The sequence below is a fragment of the Mobula birostris genome, chromosome 2, assembly GCF_030028105.1.
Source record: "Mobula birostris isolate sMobBir1 chromosome 2, sMobBir1.hap1, whole genome shotgun sequence".
Lineage (NCBI taxonomy): Eukaryota > Metazoa > Chordata > Chondrichthyes > Myliobatiformes > Myliobatidae > Mobula > Mobula birostris.
The window spans coordinates 28,722,446-28,733,578 of NC_092371.1; positions in this window are offsets into that span (position 1 = coordinate 28,722,446).

The window sequence follows — 11,133 nt, forward strand, 5'->3', positions numbered from 1 at the left end:
AAGAAGGAGCAGAGCCTGGGAGTCTGAATTACCAAAGTGTGGCCCAGAGGGGTGGGGACACTGGGCGGCTCAGTGGTGTCTTTGATTGTTGTGTAGCGATGGTCAAGGCTGCTTGGGCCCCTGGTGGTACAGGAGAAGTAATCTTGAAGCCATCATTGCATCGAAGTCATGGCTCTCTCTCTCTCCAACAGCCCAAAGGAACCACCTTTCTGGGGACTGCAGCAGGTCAACAAGGTGGCTCTGCATCATCTTCCCGGTACGGATTGAGTAAAACTCCAGCAGTCCAACGCCCTCGGCAGTTTGGTGGTTTTCTGGACTATTGGACATTACTCCAATTAACACTTGAACACACGTTTAATGTGTTTCTTTTTCTGATGTTTTATGATACTGATGTTACAGTGAACTCAGGGACCTTAGAGGCAGAGTAGGAAACTGAAACCCAGTGAGGCACTTGCTGAACCCCTGCTGGCATTGGAGAGGGTCAGAGGAGGTTCACTACAATGATCCCAGGAATGACTGGGTTAATGGTTGTGTAGCATTTGATGGTTCTGGGCCTATACTTGATGGAATTTAGAGGAACGAGAGGAGATCTAATAGAGACCTATTGAATATTGTGAGGCCTAGATAGACCAATGAGTCTTACATCAGTGGTTGGTAAGTTGATGGAGAAGATCCTGAGAGGCAGGATTTATGAACATTTGGAGAAGCATAATATGATTAGGAATAGTCAGCACGGCTTTGTCAAAAGTAGGTCGTGCCTTACAAGCCTGATTGAATTTTTTGAGGATGTGACTAAACACATTTATGAAGGTAGAGTAGTAGATGTAGTGTATATGGATTTCAGCAAGGCATTTGATAAGGTACCCCATGCAAGGCTTATTGAGAAAGTAAGGAGGCATGGGATCCAAGGGGACCTTGCTTTGTGGATCCAGAATTGACTTGCTCACAGAAGGCAAAGAGTGGTTGTTGACAGCTCATATTCTACATGGAGGCCGGTGACCAGTGGTGTGCCTCAGGGATCTGTTCTGGGACCCCTTCTCTTCATGATTTTTATAAATGACCTAGATGAGGAAGTGGAGGGATGGGTTAGTAAATTTGCTGATGACACAAAGGTCGGGGGTGTTGTGGATAGTGTGGAGAGTTGTCAGAGGTTATAGTGGGACATTGATAGAATGCAAAACTGGGCTGACAAGTGGCAGATGGAGTTCAACCCAGATAAGTGTGAAGTGGTTCATTTTGGTAGGTCAAATATGATGGCAGAATATAGTATTAGTGATAAAACTCTTTGCAATGTGGAGGTTCAGAGGGATCTTGGGGTCTGAGTCCATAGGACACTCAATGCTGCTGCGCAGGTTGACAGTGTAATTAAGAAGACATAGGGTGTATTGGCCTTCATCAACCATGGGACTGAGTTCAAGAGCTGAGAGGTAATGTTGCAGCTATATAGGACCTTGGTTGGACCCCACTTGGAGTACTGCGCTCAATTCTGGTCACCTCACTACAGGTAGGATGTGGAAACTGTAGATAAGGTACAGAGGAGATTTACAAGGATGTTACCTGGATTGGGGAGCATACCTTATGAGGATAGGTTGAGTGAACTTGGCCTTTTCTCCTTGGAGTGATGGAGAATGAGAGGTGACCTGATAGAAGTGTATAAGATGTTAAGAGGCATTGATCGTGTGGATAGTCAGAGGCTTTTTCCCAGGACTGAAATGGCTATCACGAGAGGGCACAGTTTTAAGGTGCTTAGAAGTAGGTTAGAGGAGATGTCGGGGTAAGTTTTTTACACGAGAGTGGTGAGTGCATGGAATGGGCTGCCGGTGACGGTGGTGGAGGCAGATATGATAGGGTCTTTTAAGAAACTCCTGGATAGGTATAGAGAGCTAAGAGAAACAGAGGGCTTTGAGTAACCCTAGGTAATTTCTAAAGTAAGTACATGTTCAGCACAGCTTTGTAGGCCGTAGGGCCTGTATTGTGCTGTAGGATTTCAATGTTTCTAAGAGGACCACAAACTTGTGAGTTTGGAGACGCGAGCCTCAATAACCCGCAGAGCTATGCTGGCTGGAGTTGGGGCTTTATGCTTTTGCTAGGGTCACCCATGCCAAACAGGTCAAAGGGTAGAGGCTGGACTAAGAGTGGTCCACTGATCCTCCAGGTTCAGGGGTTTAGCTCAGGGCTAACAACTCTGACTGGTAAAACAAAACTGTAATGGAAACAGCAATGAAGAATCTTTCTGCATCTGTGTGTGACGATATTCCTGAGTCTCCACCCAGGACTTGTATGACTGACAGTAAACCAAGAGGAAGCCACTGACACGATGAAAGAAGCCGTAAATGCTGCCAGAGGTGGCCGACCTTCACTGCTGTGTGAAACGCCAGTGGCCTAATGGGCAAAAAAAGAAGATAGGGTGGACTTTGGAGAGGATGTTTCCTATAGTTTGGGAGTCTAGGACCGGAGGGCACAAGGTCAGAATAGAAGGACTCCCTGTAGAACAGAGATGAAGAGGAATTTTTTTAGTCAGAGGGTGGTGAATCTGTGGAATTCATTGTCACATAGGGCTAGTGGAGGCCTAATCACTCGGTATATTTAAAGCAGAGATTGATAGGTTCTTGATTAGTTAAGGGTGTCAAAGGTTACGGGGAGAATGCAGGAGAATGGGGTTGAGAGGGATAATAAATTAGCCATGATGGGATGGCGAAGCAGACTCAGAGCAGGGCTGAATATTCTAATTCTGCTCCTACATTTTACGTCTTATGGAACCATTGGGATTTCTGAAAACAGGTTATTGGAATTTTAATGTATAGGTCGGGTAGTAAATGCCGGGCTTTCCAGTGATGTCCACATACCTTAAATCATATGAAGAAAAATCTTCGCCCTCGTCAGCTTTCTCAACAATTCCATGCACTCATCAATTTTTCCACTAATATTTTTTGGTCGAATCTCCTCTATTTGCTTCTTTTTGAGAGAACAAGGCTTCTGCTTCTGATCACTAATCAGTTCCCTCTGGTTCAAAGAGAAAAGTAATCAGCCAGGATTATTGGTTTTGATCTCTGTCTGCAGGGTTGATGAGAGAAGGAGTCAGTCACGGTCCTTGCTCCCGATCAATGCCGGTTCAAATTTATTTATCACATGTATGTGGAAACGCAGTGACATGTGTTGGTTTGCATTCACAACCGACGCAACACAAGGATGTGCAGGGGGCAGCCCACAAGTGCTACCACACATCCCGACATAGTCACAGTGCTCAGCAGAACAACACAGAACACAACAAGCAACAAAACAAGCACCATTCCTAAATCCCACCCACCCATGTGGGCAGAGATTGGTGGAGGATCAATGCAATTTGCTTCTCCTGGATCTGCAAGAATGGAGACTATGAACTGGTATTGGAATTGGTTTATTATTGTCACTCATACCGAGATACAGGGAAAAGCTTGTCTTGTATACTGTTCATACAGAACAGGTCATCACACAGAGCACTGAGGTAGAACAAGGTAAAGGTGCATCAGGGTGTCATTACAGAATACACAGAGGTTGGTGGTGTTGTGGTCAGTGTATAAGGTTATTGTGAGTTACAATGGGACATTGATAGGATGCAGAGCTGGGCTGAGAAGTAGCAGATGGTGTTCCATTCAGAGAACTGTGAAGTGATTCACTTTGGAATGTTATATTGACATCTGCCAAGCCCCCAGTACCATAGAACAGGTTCTGTTCTATGTTCAAAGAATAACAGAGTGCAGAATAAAGTGCAACAGCTACAGAGAAAGTGCAGTGTAGGTGGACAATACAGTACAAGGTCATACCAAGGTAGATTGTGAGGTCAAGAATCCTTCTCATTCAAGGGAGTCATTCAATAGTCTTATAACAGCTGGATAGAAACCCTGGCCAGTAAACCTTCTCTTCTTAGCTGTCTGTTGAATCCCTAGTTACGGTTGTAAGGAACTTGCCATGTTCACAGCTTCTATTGACCTGAAGTGTTATATATATTACTCTCCCCCACTCTCACCCCCTCTCCCTTTCACCCCCTCTCCCTCCCCCTCACCCCTTCCTCTCACCCTATCTCCTTCTCTCCACCTCTCCCTTTTTCCCTCTCCCTCAACTCCCCCTCTCTCTCTCTCCCTCTCTCCCCCTCTCTTTGCCTCCCCAAATGCTGCCTAGCTTGCTAAATATTTCTGACATTTTCTGATTTACTTCGGATTTTAAACATCAGCAGCACTGACACTCTCTGGTTGGTAGAAATGGTTTGATAATCTCCTCAGTGGTGACCCTGCCATTGACGTGAGTGCCCTTGACTCCACCCCGCAACACAATTTAGCTTTGCTGCTATCCCATACTGACAAGAAAGCCATGAACCATCTGTCAAGGTCTTGGCAATGGATGGCATTCCTGCTAAAGTTCTCAAATTTGGTAAAGAGAAATTTCAATGACTTAGTTATATCTTGGAGCTTGGTGGAAGTATTTGTTTGCTGTGGAAATATGGCTTTGGGACAATCAGATGATGAGGACTACCTCTGGAAGCAACAGTTAAAGGATGTTCTCAGCATCTCCTTGAGAAAGTTTAACTAGTTATCAACTTGTGGGACTCCACAACCCATGACTGATCAGAATGGAGGAGTACGTGGAACAGTGTTCCGTACTCCGGCTGTTGCTAGAACTCACGATGCCCACAGACACCGCTGAATTACCGACCTGTCTGGTTTACATTTCCCTCCACCTTTATTACTTTGAGCACTTCCTGAAATGTTTTGACCACTAAACATCAAGTCTCATGTGTGGACTACAGCTGGCTGCTGTCAGGTCCACAACCAGGAGCTCGAGCCCTTGTATCTGATGCTTCTTCGTGCACCCGAGGGTTTCTGTGCTACAGATATACTTGTAAGTTCTGAGAAGCCCGACCATACTCTTCAGCGTATTAAATCAACGCATTCAACAAACAAAAGGCTTGAAGTACTATTACTGTTAAGTTAATGACCACTTTACTTATAACAATTAAACTTTATTAATTTTCTGACTGTTAAACCAAAGAGATGGAGGAATTCAGCAGGTCAGGCAGCATCAGGGTGACCTGATGAAGGATGTCAGCTCAAAACATTGGCTCTTTATTCCTCCCCATAGATGCTGCCTAACCTGCAGACTTCCTCCAATACTTTGTTTGTGTTGGATTTCCATCACCTGCAGAATCTCGTGTTTATAAACCCATCAAAGTTTCTTTTAAACTGTTTCCCTTCTCATGAATTAAGGGGTTCAGGGTCTGTGATCAGGAAACTGGAACCTCCGCAGATCGCTCCCCGCCCTCCCCATCTATCCCAAGGATCACAGGACAGTGATAAGGACAGGGACCCTGTCTGCTTTCCCCTCTCTGCATGAGTGGTCATCACTCAGTAGTGACGAGTAGGATAACCACCATGTCTCCCCGCTCTAGTCCTAGCGTTTGATGTCTGGCTCTGCGCTGTACAAGCCAAGCAGTGAATGAAGCTGATACTCCAATCCACACCGACAGGACCAGGAACATACAACAATACAACAGACAATGGGTCTTCCGGCCCACGATGTGGTGCCAATCTCGTAAAATCTACTCTATGATCAGTTTAACCCCTCCCTCCTACACAGCCCATAACCCTCCATTTTCTTTTATCCTCATGCCTATTCAAGACGCTCATAAACATCCATAATGTATCAGCCTTAACCATCTGTCCCATCTGTGCATTCCAGCTCCTGCCCTCTGTGTAAAAACACCCACCCCTGACATCTCCCCTACACTTTCCTCCTCTCACTCTGGTGTTAGCTGTTGCCACCTGGGAGAATGGTCTCTGGCTGTCCACGCTATCTTATTATCTTATATACCTCTATCAAGTCACCTCTCATCCTCCTTCACCCCAGACAGAAAAGCCCTAAGTCGCTCAACCTAAGACACGTTCTCTGATCCAGGCGGCATCCTGAAGGGTTTCCCTGTGTTGGTTTGTCCACGGTTCAGAGTGACATCCTGTCCTACTCTCCGTTGGTAACGTCCAGCCCTTTGGGAGGGGGCAGGGTGTGAAGAGGGTCCTCAGGATTTGACTGTGTTACAGCACAGCTCCAATGCAGCCAGGAAGTCTGAGCCCAGCGCAGGCTGACTGATGCCGTGCTGTGCAGCTGCCTGTGTCATGTCGATTCCTTCACCAGGCCTATCATTGTAAACACCCACACAGTGCTGCTGAAGAACTACTCTCCTGTCTGCTCAGCTTGGCTCTGCAAACACTTCCCACACGTGTGTGGGCAGCCGAGTCGAGGGAATTGAAATAGATGAAGCCGTCAACAACATGAAGCGTGTGATGGAGGCACACAGGGACATGCTGGTTCCTCACCGCGGCAACCGCTAACAAGGCCACTCCTGGCGCCAGGTTAGAGGTGTTGTCTCCTGGTTCCCCTCAACTTCTGGTTTAAACTGTTGCTCTCTGCCAGCCTTCGTTGTCTTGTTCTAATTGTGGGTTGCGAATTCCTGGGAGCAGACTTAGGTGTGGGAGGGGAAGGTGGAGGGTTGCTGAGTGGCAGGTGGGAGGGTAAGTGTGATGGAAGGTAGGAGGAAGCGGAGCAAGGAGGGCTAAGTGGAGGTGAAAGGGGAGGGGGTGGGGTGGGAGGGAGAGCAGAGGGGAGGTGGGAAGGGAGGTTGGAGGAAAGGCAGAGGAATGGGGAGAAGAGGTGGGAGGGAGACTGGATTAGAGGTGGGACTGGGAGTTGGGAGAGAGGACAGAGGGGAGGTGGGAGGGAGAGGAGAGGAGAGATGGGAAAGGAGGTGAGAGTAATGGTGGAGGGGAGGCTGGAGGGGTGAGGAGAGTAATTGTGGAGGGGAGGTGGGAGGGAGGGTGGAGGGGAAGTTCGAGGGAGGGTGGGGGGAGGTGGGAGAGAGAGTGAAGGGGAGGTTGGGGGAGTTGGGAGGGAGGATGGAGGGGAGGGGAGGTGGGAGGAATTGAATAGGAGCTCAGAGCTCCAGTGGAATTGATTAACAGAACTGACTGCAGAAACCTTGGTCGGTTTCACTTTGTCACTGAGTGTTTCTCCTGTTAAACAGCTCATAGACTTCAGCTATAAGCAACCTGCAGTGAAACTGCTTAAAGATACTGAGAAAGCAGATAATGCGATGGGAGAGAGAACACAGGCAGAGGCAGCAAGATTCAAAGAAGGGCAATGAAAATGATGAAAGGATATGAGAGAGAGAGAGAGAGAGAGAGGGAGAGAGGGAGAGAGGGAGAGAGGGAGAGAGGGAGAGAGGGAGAGAGGGAGAGAGGGAGAGAGGGAGAGAGGGAGAGAGGGAGAGAGGGAGAGAGGGAGGGAGGGAGAGAGGGAGAGAGGGAGGGAGGGAGGGAGGGAGGGAGGGAGGGAGGGAGGGAGGGAGGGAGGGAGGGAGAGAGGGAGAGAGGGAGAGAGGGAGAGAGAGAGAGAGAGAGAGAGAGAGAGAGAGAGAGAGAATAGATAGATGCTCCGACTGGGAGACAGAGAGATGCAGTTTAAAAAGCAGTGAGGGTAGAATGATAGAGCAAAACAAAGAAAGTAAATGAGAAACAGAGCAAGAGATAGAGAGAGAGAAAAAAAACAAGAGAGGGGTGAGGGGAAAGAATATAGAGAGAGAGTGTGAGAAAGAGGGAATTGGAGACAAATCCAGGGAGAGTGAAGGACTAAGAAAGAAAGGAAGTGATGGTGGATAGAAAATGTCTCAGAGAGACTTTGTAGAGGTGGATTACCAATAAAATACTTCAAAACTAAGGGAGAATTCTCTCAACATCTGCCCACTGCTGTCAATGTTGCTGTTTCCAATAAGTACCATTACTGAACTACCTTTGACAAGGGTATTTTGTGGTGCTTTTTGTACTGAGCAACTCATAATCCTCTTATGCAGAAATTTAAAAAAATGCTTGAGAGGGGCTGCTGGTTTATATGGATATCCCTTGTTATACAGGACCTAAATTTCCACTTTGTGAGGCCTTAGACCTAAAGGCTTAGACCATAAGACATAGGAGCAGAATTAGGCCATTCAGCCCATTGAGTCTCCTCCGCCATTCCAACATGGCTGATCCCAGATCCCACTCAACCTCATACACCTGCCTTCTTGCCATATCCTTTGATGCCCTGACCGATCAGGAAACAATCAACTTACACCTTAAACATACCCACAAGCTTGACCTCCACCGCAGTCTGTGGCAGAGCATTTCACAAATTCACTACGCTCTGGCTAAAAAAATTCCTCCTTACCTCTGTTCTAAAAGGTTGCCCCTCAATTTTGAGGCTGTATGCTCTAGTTCTGGATACCCCCACCATAGGAAACATCCTCTCCACATCCACCCTATCTAGTCCTTTCAACATTTGGTAGGTTTCAATGCGATCCCCCTCATATTCTTCTAAATTCCAGTGAGTACAGGCTCAAGCTGTCAACCACTCCTCTATGTTAACCCTTTCATTCTTGGAATCATCCTCGTGAATCTTCTGTGGACTCTCTCCAATGGCAATACGTCCTTTCTGAGATATGGGACCCAAAACTGTGGACAATACTCCAAGTACAGCCCAACTAGTGTCTTATAAAGGCTCACCATTATCTCCTAGCTTTTATGTTCTATTCCCTTTGAAATTGCATTTGCCTTCTTTACCATGAATTCAACCTGTAAATTAACCTTCTGGGAACCTTGCACAAGAACTTCTAAGTCCCTCTGTACTTCTGATTTTGAAACTTCTCCCCATTTAGATAATAGTGCGCTCTAGTGTCTCTTTTACCAAAATGCATTATCGTACATTCCCTAACACTGTATTCCATCTGCCACTTTTTTGTCCATTCTTCCAATTTGTCCAAGTCCTGCTGCAATCATATTGCTTCCTCAGCACTACCTACCCCTCCACCTATCTTTGTATCATCCACAAACTTTGCCACAAAACTATCAATTCCATTATCTAAATCATTGACAAGCAATGTAAAAAGTAGCAGTCCCACTACTGACCCCTGAGGAACACCACTAGTCACTGGCAGCCAACCAGAAAAGGCTCCTTTTATTCCCACTTACTGCCTCCTACTTGTCAACCATTCCTCTGTCCATGCCAGTATCTTTCCTGTAATGCCATAGGATTTTGTCTTGTTAAGCAGCCTCATGTGTGGCACCTTATCAAATGCCTTCTGAAAATCCAAGTAAGTGACACCCATTGCCTCTCCTTTGTCCACCCTGCTTGTTACTTCCTCAAAGAATTCTAACAGATTTGTAAGGCAAGATTTCCCTTTACAGAACCCATGTTGATTTGACCTATTTTATCATTTGACTCCAAGTATCCCGAAACCTCATCCTTAATAATAGACCCAAACACTTTCCCAACTAACTGGCCTATAATTTCCTTCCTTTTGCCTTCCTCCCTTCTTAAAGAGTGGAGTGACATTTGCAATCTTCCAGTCCTTCAGGACCATGCCAGAATCAAGTGATTCATGAAAGATCATTTGATTTGTGTTTTCAGATCCCATAATATTCTCATATCTGCCAGCCTTTTGATCCCCTCTCTGCCTGACAGTACCTCTTAAGAAGTTACACAAGACCACATGTGTGAGTGAGGGAGGGAGGAAAGGAGACACAGAGAGGGTGGGGGTACTTCCCTGGGCTAGACTTTCTGAGATGTTACTCTTGCTCTTTCATCTCTTCTCATTGTCCAGTAACCTAAATGGTCCTTCCATCTGAAGCAGTTTATTACTTGCCACTCTTCCAATTTGGTTTACTGCATTCATTCCTCACAATGTGGTCTCCTCTAAATTAGAGAGGAACTAAATGCAGATTAGGACCACGGGATATAGGAACAGGATTAGGCCATTTGGCCCATTGAGTCTGCTCCAGTCATGTGCCTCCAAGTAGCCCGAGACCTCATCCTTCGTAAAGATCATGATAAAATAGACCATTGGAATTCTTTGAGGAACTAACAGGCAGGATAGACAAGGAAGAGTCAGTGATGTTGTTTACTTGGATTTTCCAAAAGGCCTTTGATAAGGTGCCATACATGAGACTGCTAAACATGAGCCCTTGGTTTTACAGGGAAGACCCTAGCATGGACAGAAGGCAAAGAAGGGGCCTTTTCTGGTTGGTTGCTGGTGACTAGTTGTGTTTCACTAGGGTGGATGTTGAGTCTACTATTTTTCATGTTATACGTTAATGTTCTGGATGATGACTTTGTGGCCAAGTTTGTGACGATACAAAGATTGGTGGAGGAGCAGGTAGGGCTGAGGAAGCAGGGAGTCTGCAGAAGAACTTGGACAGATTTGGAGGAGCAAAGAAGTGGCAGATGGAATATCGTGTATGGAAGTGTATAGTCATGCACTTTGGTAGAATGAATAAACCCACACAGTATTTTCTCAATGGGGAGCAAATTCAGAAATTAGAGATTCAAAATGACTTGGGAGTCATTCTGCAGGGCCCCCTAAAGGTTAGCTTGCAGGGTGAGTCAGCGGTAAGGAAGGAAAATTCAATGTTAGCATTCGTTTCAAGAGGACTACAATATGAAAGGAAGGATGCAATGCTGAGGTTTTGTACGGCATTGGTCAGACCTCACTTGGAGTATCATGTGATCACAGTTATGGAAGGATTAACACATGAGGAGCATTTGATGGCTCTGGGCCTGTACTTGAAGGAGTTTCAAAAGGTCAAAGTTCAAAGCAAATTTATTATCAAAGTATATATGTCACCATATACTTCCCTGAGATTCATTTTCTTTCAGACTTTCACAGCAGAACAAAGAAATACAATGGAAGCAATGAAAAACTACAACCAATGTGCAAAAGACAAAATGTGTGAAAAATAAATGAATACATACAGTAGATAAATTAATTAATAATACTGAGAACATGAGTTGTCAAGTCCTCGAAAGTGATGCCATAGGTTGTCCATCAGTTCAGTGTTGAGGTGAGTGGAGTTATCCATGCTGGTTCAGGAGCCTGGTAGTTGGAGGGTAATTACTGTTTCTGAACCTGGTGGTGTGGGACCTAAGGCTTCAGTACCTCCTTCCCAATGGCAGCAGTGAGAAAAGAACACGGCCTGGATGGTGTGTGCCCTTGATGATGGATGCTGCTTTCTTGTGGCAGGGTTCCTTATAGATGTGCTCAATGGTGGGGAGGACTTTTCCTGGGATGGACTGGGCTGT